This window comes from Canis lupus, chromosome 17, assembly GCF_048164855.1.
Source record: "Canis lupus baileyi chromosome 17, mCanLup2.hap1, whole genome shotgun sequence".
Lineage (NCBI taxonomy): Eukaryota > Metazoa > Chordata > Mammalia > Carnivora > Canidae > Canis > Canis lupus.
This window is the reverse complement of record NC_132854.1, coordinates 55,160,756-55,172,942: the sequence shown is the minus strand read 5'-3', so window position 1 is coordinate 55,172,942 and position 12,187 is coordinate 55,160,756. Positions and strand designations below refer to the sequence as shown.

General features: G+C 42.0%; 1 long non-coding RNA gene across 1 annotated transcript; it reads right to left on the bottom strand.

The window, feature by feature from the left end:
- Positions 1-503: 503 nt before the first annotated feature.
- LOC140608429 (uncharacterized) lies at positions 504-1,558 on the bottom strand. Its single transcript, XR_012010462.1, has 2 exons — positions 1,405-1,558; positions 504-977 (listed from the first exon to the last, which is right to left on the bottom strand). It is a non-coding gene; the product is annotated as an uncharacterized lncRNA (long non-coding RNA).
- Positions 1,559-12,187: the final 10,629 nt, after the last annotated feature.

Here is a 12,187-nt window from a genome sequence, read left to right as displayed (position 1 = left end):
TCTCCATTGGCATTTGTTTGTTGTCATGACACCCAGGAAGCTCAAGTCACACGCGTTTATTATTTAAATTATCACGAATTATCTTGGGGACAGTGGTGCAGAAGATTGTAATATGGAGACTTTACAGAATTTTATCACCCATGGCTGAATATATTTGTGACTCCTGAAAAACTTTAAGTACTCATTTATAAAGGTACATGTTCGCCTAATAAATATGGCCCTTCATCCCCCCTTCCTTTTTTTTTAAGGATTTTATTTATTTATTCATGAGAGACACACACAGAGAGAGAGAGAGAGAGGTGGAGACACAGGCAGAGGGAGAAGCAGGCTCCATGCAGGGAGCCCAACGTGGTACTCGATCCCAGGACTCTAGGTTCATGCCCCGAGCTGAAGGCAGATGCTCAACCACTGAGCCATCCAGGTGCCACTCATTCCCCCCCTTTTAAGCTACAGATGATTCTGGAATTGCTGGAATCAGGATGCACAGACCACAGCTGGAAGCCTTTATCGATTCCATTTCATGACATTTATTAAGTTGGAAATATGAGAAGTGGGTAGGCATCTATCGTTAAATGAGATAAAACATATAAAATACCAGGCACTGAAATGAACATTTGCTACCCTCTCTTCCACGCAACCCCATGGGGAAGAAGATTAACAGGCAATCACTCAAATTGTCACTGATCATTTCTTGGGTTCCTGGAACCTGGAACCAGAGTGATGTTTGGGATGTGAGGAGCTTCTTTCATAGGCGGAGTCTAGAATTGTATCAGAAGAAAGGAAAAATTAATGGAAAATGACTTGATCTTACACCCGATCGTTTGGAACATTCCAAAGCCAAGAGAGGCCTTTCTTGTCACACGTGATTTCATGATAATTAGGGCCAGCTGTGCCTGGGCAATTCAGGTCAAACCAGATGCCAAACCCAACTCAAACACTTGCAGGAAGATCTTGATCGTCAAGAGCCTTCAAACATCCTGTAGAAAATCAAAAGAAGGTAAGTTGTGTTATCTTTTCCCATTTTGCCAAAATGTTTTTGAGTCACCGACAACTTCTATGGTGTTCACTTGTGCTTCGTACCTAAAGATAATGCTGCTGCTGATAGATTGTGCATATATGGAAAAATCCTTAAAGGGGGGGCATCATTAACAGCTTTTCCACTCTGCTGGGATTTGTTCTTGGATTATTGCCCCTACCCATAAACCAGACAACTCACCCATATTTCTAGCCAATAGAGATGAACTGTCTCAGAATCTCTCTGAACTAGAGAGGAATTGAGTGACTGGGGAATGGTTTGGAAAGAGGGAGACTTTTACTATATGCTCCGTTGTAACTTTTGAACTTAAACGAAAAGATGTATGAGAATTTCCTATTTTAAAAAGTAAGCACTATTAAAAAAAATACCTTTTCTTGGGAAGCCTGGGTGGCTCAGTGGTTGAGCGTCTGTCTTCCAGTAGGGTTGTGATCCCGGAGTCCTGGGATTGAGTAATGATACTCGCATCAGGCTCACTGCAGGGAGCCTGCCTCTCTCCCTCTCTCTCTCTCTCTCTCTCTGTCTCTCAAGAATAAATAAATAAAATATTTTTTAAAAACCACACTTTTCTTTTCAGTGGGAGATATATTTGTTTGCTAACTGGCTCACCTTAGCTAGAGAAATTCTAGTTGACACAAACCCTACTTTAGAGACTGGAAACTTCTTCCAGGTCACTTCAATTTTATTCTTCCTATCGAACTGTGGATTTCTTAAAGTATTTTGAATTGCAGATCCTTTCATCTCATATTTCTTTTACTTCTACTTCTACTTCAGGACAACCTTTTTTTTTTTTTTTTTTTTTTTTTTTACAGCTGTAGCTGAGAGAGCTCCCCAACAAAGCCATACAGTATTTTGCTTCACTAGAAGGAAAGTAGGTTAGGCCCCAAAGCAGTGTTGGGGTTGCTTGGTCTCGTGACTCCCTGCTTACCTCAAGCCGGCCTGCCCCTTCTCTTAGGCCCCTGTTTTCACAGGCCACTTGGTTGCAGCTAGAAAGGAGGTGGAGTAAGAGCCATGGCTCTCCTGCTATTTGTTATGGTGACCGACTTGGGGCTGAATGGAGAATTCACTGCATTCCTGAAGTTGACTCACTTCCAACCAAAACCCTTGGGTTGGGGTTGGAACTCAGCTCAGGCTTTCCAAAGGGCTGTTCCTGTGAGCTGGCCTTGGATGATCTTATCTGGGCCAGCTCAGGATTGCTCTTCAGCTTGGAGACCTCAGTCTAGCTTGTTCGGTAGGACGTTGACTTAAAAAAAAAAAAAAAAAAAGGCTTAGCTATCTGGAGATGAGAAAGAGAATTCTGAGAAGCATTTTCAGAATTGATCTAGACTCATCTGGGTTCCATGAACAGTAGAAGCTCCAACAAAGTAACCTCCTCCAGCTGTCCTAGATGTGAGCACATGTCAAAGGTATTGCAGGAACAGGCTGGTTCCAGAAGTGAAGGGAGCTCGCACTTAATTGGATTCTCTGCTTTAATTACTGGCAGCCACACTCCTAGATTCTCTCAAGTTCTGCAGCAAGATTAGTATAGAGATGCAATAATATTGTCCTTGAAGGCGTTTTAACCTTTTTACTGAGTAATTCTACGATGTATAATAGAACTCATACCACTGACCCCTAGGTTTTCCCATTTTGGTGAAACCTATACTCAATTTATAGATCAGCGGTCCCTAAATGAACTATTTGTGTGTAGTGGACATGCAAGGTAACAATGTGGGGGAACAATCAGAAAATATTTGAACCTAAATTTATTTTTATTCAAAATAAAACAGAAAGCTTTACTAGTATTTAATGAATGGGTTGCCACTGGTCCCTTCTCTTAGTCCACATGTCAGAAGGTCAAGGGTTCTGGATGACAGAGGAGAAAACTTGAAGGAATCTTATAGTTTGGAGAAATTAATAGCATCACCATAATTTATTTGTTTTTAACGTACTGGGACACAGTGCAGTTTATGTGCGACAGGTTGCATGGATTTGCAGGTTTTATAATCTTTAAAGTCTAGTTTTGATAAAACTAAACCTTATTAAAATAGGCTAATGGCATGAAAATATTTCTGTAATGGAACCAGGGAGTAAAGCTGATATCAAAATACAATCAAGTAAACAAGATTATGGTAGAGCAGACACCTCTCTTATTTATGAGGTTAAAACAAGGTAAAAATAAGGAATCTATTTCATCACATAATCCCAACTAAAAATACTAGTGAGAGCAGAAATATGATTATTTTATCTTTATCTCATCTTCTTGAAATGTCTATTTTTGTGATTTTTTTGAGCATACATAATATGTTAATGGAATTCTACATGTCTATGATTTTATAAGTAGATAACCATCTCATGAGCAAGTATGCCCAAACATTTTCTTACTGATGGGATATGCAATCAAAACAATTTGGAGGTCACTGTTAAAGAGAGGCAAACTAAAGCAAAATAATATTCAATTATTTCTTTGTATCCTGAAAACAAATGAGTCAGAAATAAGTTCTGTCCTTGAGTCCAATCACAGCAAGCCCACCGCTCAGGGTCTCTGTGATTCTCGAAAATGCCATCTTCTTAAAATATTATTTCTAATATTGTGTGTGAATTAAACCCATGAGGCTAAAACAATGCTGTGGGAAGAATGAAAGTTCTCAAGTCAGACAGCCCTGGGATGTAGCCCAGGCCCTGTAATTTACTTGCTCTGTAACCCACATAGTCTTGGTTTCCTTATCTGTCCCCTGGGGGGTAAATGACCTCACAGAGTTGGGAGGATTACACGAATTAATAAATACACAGTCTCTGGCATATGGTAGCCTTCCCTCCCCCTGCATTATATTTTAACTATAATTCATGAAATTTAACTCTAGACTAGACTAGAGTGAGGTTGGCCCAAATACTTCCAGAAGTCAGAAATGCTGTAAGAATAAAATCATTACCCTTATCTCCAACATACTCATGCAGATTCCACCCTACTCGACCTGAGCCACCTGCACCGAAATGCTCCAACACTCTACACTGAGCACTTCTAGCATCTTCATGCTGCCAAAGAGCATGTTTAGTTTCCAGGACTTTCTTGGAAATGCTAATGGACCATGTCACCAGGAGACTGAATATTGAAATCATATGAGTCATGTCAGAATCTTAGCAGTGGTGACTGACAAAGTAAATCAAATGAAAGTAAAACTTTGCATTTGTAAATAAACAATGCTTGCATTACACATACTACGAAAAGCAGAACTCAACAAGCCATGTCGGCTGGTAGAGACATCCAGAGGGATCTGTGATTACACTGGGGGGAGGAGTAGAGTGAGAGAAGCCCCCATAAGTAGACATTTTAGAAACAGGAGAAGGGCATGAGAGTTTTGTGTCCAGAAAAGGGGGATGTTTTTAAAATAATAAGCAAAAGGATTGACAAAAGATCTGAATGGATGCTTCACCAAAGATGACATTCAGGTGGCAAATAAGCAAATAGGAAGATGCTCGACATCATTAGTCATTAGAAACATACAAACTAAAAACCACAAAGACCATCACTACATGCTTTTAGAATGATATAAAAGAAGAGAAAAAGAAAAAAACTGGAAACCCCAAGTGCTGATAAGGATGAACTCTTATACTTTCCTGGCAGGAATTCACAGTGGTACAGCCACTTTGGAAAAGAGTTTGCTAGTCTCTTATAAAGTTAAATATGTACTTACCATATAATCAACAACCCACTCCCAGATATATACCCAAATGGGCTGAAAACTCATGCTCCCACAAAACCTATACCTGGATGTTTACAGCAGCCTTGCTCGTAAACTGGGAACAACTCAGATGTCCTTCCACAGACGAATAGATAAACTGTGGTATCTCCACACCACGAAATACTACTCAATAACAACAAGGAACAAACTGCCGGTCATACAACATGGATAAATCTGAGATTATCTTTTGTATGGTGAAAGAAGCCAGAACCTAAATGCTACATGTTGTATGATTCCATTTGTATGGCATTGTCAAGAAGGCAAAACTATAAGGACAGTCGGGAGAGGAGAGAGGTTGGGATAGGAGAGGAGTTGATGACAAAGGGGAAACGCAAAGGAATTTTGAGGGTGATGGAACTGTCCTATATATTATTATGGCAGAGAATACATGACTCTGCATTTGTCAAAATCCATAGAATAGTCTAAAGTTCTTTGTCTAGAATTCATTCAAAGAATGAATTTGGGGCAGCCCAGGTGGCTCAGCAGTTTAGCGCTGCCTTCGGTCCAGGGCCTATCCTGGAGACCCGGGATCGAGTCCCACGTCAGGCTCCCTGCATGGAGCCTTCTTCTCCCTCTGCCTGTATCTCTCTCTCTCTCTCTCTCTCTCTCTGTGTGTCTCTATGAATAAATAAATAAAATCTTAAAAAAAAAACAACAAAGAATGAATTTTATTACATGCAAGTAAAAGAAAAAATCAACCAGACTGTCAGAAGCCCCAGATGCAATGTAGACTGTGGCAAATGAACAAAATAGTATTATAAATGAAAGATATGAGCATGGTTACAGGGGTGGGGAAGAAAGGAAACAATTTAAGTAACTCTGCAAATAGTGTTTTGAGTGGATATAGCGAGGCTAAAGACAAAAAAAATGACTTGTATACAAAACTATAGTATACTCCAGTGAGCAAATTTTTCTCTTACAGGGTATGGGTTAGCAATTTTGAAACTACTTTACCTTCATGCCAGAGTTGAACAAGGTAAATATAGCATAGATAATGAGAGCCAGGTTTCTTCTTGTTGGGGGAAGAAGTAGTATGCAAAGGGCCAACCTGTGGTCCTGGATTGCGTTGTTGGCATCCGTATGAACTCGTGTGTGGTATGTTTGTATGCTTTTAATATATATTTAGACAGATAAGGGATTCTTGACTTTGACACTATTGACATTTTGGGCTGGAGAATTCTTTTTTATTTGTGCCTGTGCATTGTGGGATGTTTGGCAGCATCCCCAACTTTTACCTACTAGATCCCAGTAGTAGCACCCTCCCCTTGAGTTGTGATGCCTCAAAATGTCTGCAAACATTACCCAATATCCCCTGGAGTGGAGGTGGGGGGACAAGATTGCCCCTGCTGGAGAACCACTGAATTAGTTGTATGCAGAAGCGAATACAGATATCTGTGTCTGCATGGTTTAGTATGCATGTATGATTTCCTAGTTCTATCGACTGATGATCTAGAAAACAGTGACATCTCAGTGCATATGAGCTAACTCACTCAGATCTTGGCTTCTAAATACCAATCTTCAATAGAAAGAATTAGGGCTCCTTGGAGAAGTGGTTGGTTCCAGGAGTGGGTCAGGGAAAATACAGGATGTGCCTGAAGCACCTTGTGATGTTACAAAATAGGGGCATGCTCCAAAGACAGCATGGGGGACTTTTGAAACCTGAACAAGCCTCCAGTGGCTGGAGCTACAATGATTTGAGGGGAAAAAATACCAACAATACGGGATTTTAATATGGAGAAAAATCTAAATATCCATGAGTCTATAGTGCTGTCAATGAATAGGTGGAAGAGACATGACGATTCTTCCTCCCAGAAGAATTCAAGTCAATAAATGTAGAAAGGATGAAGGAAACTGGAGAATCATTTGAACATCACAGTCATCATTGCAAAAGGAAAGAACCACTTAATGGATGCTAAAATTGGTAGGTGAAAGTTGAAGGAGAAACCTGGCCAACATTGCCCTAACCAAATGATCAGCGTTAACATACCTGGTAATTAAGACACACTGATATTATTTACTCCTTAATAGGATGCAATGAGAATAGATGCAGTTTCACCTCTGAATTTTATAACTTTAGGTTGCCAGGAGACAACAGACAAACCCAAATTGAAGGACATTTTACAACATACCTGACATTAGTCTTCAAAATTGTTGTCGAGGGCAGCCCGGGTGGCTCAGTGGTTTGGCTCTGCCTTCAGCCCAGGGCCTAATCCTGGAGGCCTGGGATTGAGTCCCACATCGGGCTCCCTGCATGGAGCCTGCTTCTTCCTCTCTGTCTGTGTCTGTTTATCTCTCATGAATAAATAAATAAATCTTTAAAAAAAAATTGTTGTCAAGATTGCAAAAGACAAGACCAAGTAACTATAACAGATTAGAAGAGACTAAGGAGGCAGGACAACTAAAGGCACTGGGGCGTTCTGGAATAGAAAACCGGACATGGAATAGAAAAACTGGGGAAATCTGATTGAAGTCTACAGCTTAGTTAACTATTTTGTATCAAGGCTAATTTCTTAATTTTGCCAATTGCATCATGATTAGGTCAAGTGTTGACATTAGAGGAAGCTGAGTAAAGACTTTAGGAACTCTCTGGATTGATTGCAAATTTTGCAGGTCTAAAATTATACAAAAATAAAGTTTTTGGTTTTTTTTTGTAAGATGAGAACCGTGGAGTATTCCTCTGCATGACACTCTCAGTTCAATGATAACACATAAGTTATATTCCAAATGCTATTCAACAGCTCTAAAAATGAATAAATTTCCAGAAACTGCTACCAAAGGTACATGGAGGTAATTAAGGAACTCTGAGTAATTCTGAGAACTCTGAGAACCTACCATGTATTCTTCAGTGTCAATCACTTCTAAGGAATTAAAGAGTCCTATCTTTTAGAGATCTATAAAACATGTCACATTTTTCCTATATATTGAGAGTTTGATATATCCTAAAAAAGAGAATGTGGCTCCGAGTAGTTGTTAGAATCATTTTGAATGAAAATGAAAAGAGATGTACAATCTGCCTTTTTTTCCTGGTGAAGCCACTTCTCCTCCTCCTCTTCCTCTAAGTATTTTCCCAAGGTTCCTACCTGATAGACCTGAATGTGCAATATTAAAGGAAGCTGGTTGCAGTGGGGACATGAACCCACTGGGGAGGCAGGGCAGAGAGCCAGACCCTACGTCAGAGAAGAAGCGTTGAAGACAGTCGAGAAGAATGGCTGCCTTCTCAGTCCTGCTGAGCTCCCAGCCTGTGGCAGATGATCATTCCTCACAACACCAACACCCTGTGAAGGTCTGCAGCATTGTCCCGTTGAAGGGCTCAAGTTGTGAATGGCTAAGCCAGTTGCCCAAGGCCACACAGCTACAAGTAGCAGAGCCAGGTCTCGAAACCAAACATTCTAAGGCCACAGCCAACACCATTGCCACTTTTCCTCAAAGTCCTCACAGTGGTTGTGGAGGTGAAGCAACCTAAGGCTGAGAAACCAGGAAGCCACTGTGGTCAGAAGTAAGACGAGGTCTGGAAGTCAGACCGGATGGCATGGGTCAAGGCAGGCGGAGGTCTTGGAGCTCAGTGGCCAAGAGAGTGACTGCAGGCAATGTTAGCTCCATGGACCTTGTTCTTTCCTCTTGGGAGTAGGAACTGAGGTAGGTGTGAGCTGAGCTGACCGGCGGCTGTGTGAGGAAGGAGGCAGTGAGCCGAACGGGCAGGAGCATAGGAGGAGACTCACACTAGCATGATGAAAGCCTAGGCCCTAGGACTTACCTTTGTAGGACGTTGGCCACCTCTTTGAGCCTGATTCCCTACCTGTAAAATAGGCATCATAATTGTGAACCAGATCATGTTACTTCTCTACTCAAAATCCTCCAGTGGCATCTGATCACACCTAGAGCAAAAGTCCCAAATGTACAAGGCCCCCTGTGACCTAGCCTCTGGATCCTATCCAATCTCTCACCTGCTTCTTGCTCACATTGCGTCAGCCATGCTGGCCTCCTTGCTTTTCCTCCTACACTTGCTCAGTCTCACCTCAGTAGACAGTTTGAAGCCCCCTGTCCAGGTAGACTTTCAACAGGTGTTGCCTCTGTCTGGAATGCTCTTCCCCCAGATTTGTGCATGATTCACTCCTCTATTAATCCAGGCCCCTGTTCCCAGGTCATGCTCCCTTTCCTCCATCGTCCTTCTCCATCTCCTTCATCCCTTTCCTCTGCTTCATTTCTTCACCTCATTTTCACCCCCACCTGACATGATGTTATAGAGCCATGCTTGGATTTTCTGTTGTCTTTCTCACTTGAACACCAGCTCAGCTCCACCACAACAGTGACTGTGTCATTTTTAAATCGCTGTGTTCCCACTGGCTTCCTCCTAGTGGGTATTCATATATTTTATGAACTTGTAACACTGTTGTGAAGAGTAAAATTAGATAAGGCACATTAGATGATGCTTGTTAGTGCTCGATATTAAAGGTTAAGAGAACAGGGGCACCTGGGTGGCTCAGTGGTTGAGCATCTGCCTTTGGCTCAGGCCATGATCCCGGGGTCCCAAGATCGAGTCCCACGTCAGGCTCCCTACCGGGAGTCTGCTTCTCCCTCTGCCTGTGTCTCTGCACCCCCCTCTCTCTCTGTGTGTGTCTCTCATGAATAAATAAACAAAATCTTAAAAAATATATATTTAAAGGGTAAAAGAACAGAGAATGCAGATGTAGTTTGATGCTTGCTGAATATTGGGTAAGAGAGCTAGGGGTATAGGGTGGTTCCTACCTGTTGCCAAGATAACAAAAACAGAGACACCAATTTATCATTTTATTATTATGGAATTCTAGAAAAGTCAGTATGTCACATAGAGAGAGGTGGTGACACTGACTGCGGTGATGGGGCACCGGATGATAAGAAAAAGGCCAGACATTTATTCTTTTTTCCAGTTCTCATACCTCTGTACCCAAACACTCTCCAAATAGTGCCACATTTTCATCTTTATTGGTGGCAGCACAGGATATTCTTCATGCATTGGCACACATGACCAGTTTTTAAGAGCTGGTTTTTGAAACACAACTCTGACGCGGATGGACAAATCTGCTCCTCAGAGGACCTCAGTCGGCACATCATTTTTGTCCTGGATTACTGCAAAAAACCTCCCAACCGCTTGCCTTGAGTCTTGTGCTTTTCTTAATGAACCGTCTCAGATCACTTTCCCAAAGCAGGGGATGGAGCACTTTCCTAAACCCACCGTGGGGCACTGCTGCCTACCGAAGAGCACAGAAACTCCTTACTTGTCCTATTTACCACCCTGGACCATCTGAGTCCAAGCGCCTTTCTAGGCTCATCCTAGATCCACCCGTAGCCTCTGGTTCTCAGACAGAGGGCATCCCTCACCATTCAGTGCTCCCTACACAGTTACCTGCATTCTCACCTGCTTCCTTGTTCCTGAACCCAGACCTTCCCCTTTCCACCACTCACCCCACCATCAAAATTCTGCTCAAGGCCTAGTTCAAACCCACATGCCTGTGATTGCTCTTTTGAACGCAAAGCTTTCCTGTGCCCCATGCATGATTTTCACTTATTCCTCAGGGGTACACTTAGTTCGCTTTGCATGTGTTAGTTGGTGTTTTGTGTCTATCTTTTCTACTATGGCCAAGGTTTTGGAGGGCAGAGACTGTGTCATATTCTTTTTTGGTTCAACCTTCAGAGCGTTGTTCAGAGCAGGTGATCCGTGGAGGTCTGATGAATATGCGTTCCCTGGGCAGTTCAGCGTAGGCTCTGTGGTTGGTTTAATATTTCTAGAGAGTCCACAGTGAGATAGACATGGGATGGGGTTCAACAGTGTCTGCTCTGTCACTCCCATTTCCGATGAGATGTGGAATGAGACTCATTACAGGAACTGGGTTTTAATTTTTTATGTTAATTTTTTAAAATGAAAATATAGGTTAAATGTAGCAACTAACTGTCTAGTGGGAGAAAATAGGGCTAACACACCAGACAAGCCCATAGATAACAAATGGTGGTATTAATCCTTTAAAATCTGTTGATTTCTATGACATTCTAATGCTCATATTCATCCGTTCATTTGGCACAGCAGTTACTTAACTAGCATGCAACCAAAACATCATAGTTTATAATAGGATTGGGATATGCTGGTGCCTTTACACAACTGAGCTTAGAGGAGTGGGGTGGAAGAGATTAATTAAGAAAGTTACTTAAAGTTAACTGGAGGTTACTGTTTATTTATTTACTTTTAAGGTTTTGTTTATTCATGAGAGACACACAGAGGCAGAGACACAGGCAGAGGGAGAAGCAGGCTCCCTGCAGGGAACCCGATATGGGACTCGATCCCGGGACCCTGGGGATCACTCCCTGAGCCGAAGACAGATGCTCAACCACTGAGCCACCCAGATGCCCATGGAGGTTATTTTTTAAAAGTAAAGAATTGGAAACTACCTAAATGTTCATCAGTCGGGCACTCATTAAGTAAATTGGAGAATCCACACATCATGTTAACGCATGGGACCAGCATAGAAAAATATGCATAGTAGATACTCAGGAAAAAGGACAAGTTGCAGAACAATACATATGGTATGATACAATTTATATTGGGAAAAACTTCTATGAGTGCACAAAAGTGTGAATAAAACACATAAATTGTGTATACATACACACATATACACACACACATTTATATTTTTTTTTCTGGAAGAGTACATACGTTAAACTGTTAGCAGCAGCTATCTGTAAGAAAAGGAATTGAAAAGGAAGTGCAAAGTCAGAGAAAGGGAAGGATAATGTTCAGTTCTAATTCTTTATATTTCTGTGTAATTTGAATTCGTTATAATAAGTACATGTTATATTTGCAATTAAGAGCAACAGTCCCTAAAGGGAATCCTTTGAAGAAAGAGGACATTCCCAGGGCAGAAGGGTGTTGGAATGGCAGTAAACACACGGCCTCAGAAACCTAGAGAGGGGAGCGGTCAGGGGGCCACACACAAGCGAAGCCACCATCTTCTGTTAGGATCTGGCCCCACTACTGTGGGATGTGCGCCGGTCACCACCAACCCCACAGAGACACAACCCTAGGAGGGGACCTGTGCATTCACTTACCTGCCTAATCACCATCACTCCTACATTGGGATCAAATGGTTTTCTCTCCTGGTGGAAACCCCTTCAGGAAAGGATTGGAGCTTGGGGTGTAGGCTAGAATTCATTTAACCCATGCTTCCCCACCCAGAAGCCAGCCCACTCCAGTAGTATTTCAGTGCATCCAATTCAATTCCTATGTGGGCCTCCAGAAGGGACACCTAATGGGCACCCTTGTTTTGATAAGCATTCATCAACAGTGTTGAAGGATATCCTCAAGTTGCTCTTTTGTTCTGTTTTTTAGGTAAAGTTATCTCAGGATCTGTTGACTCTCACATAGTTCCTGCTCAAAGCAGGATTTGGTTGGTTGTTTCTGTGC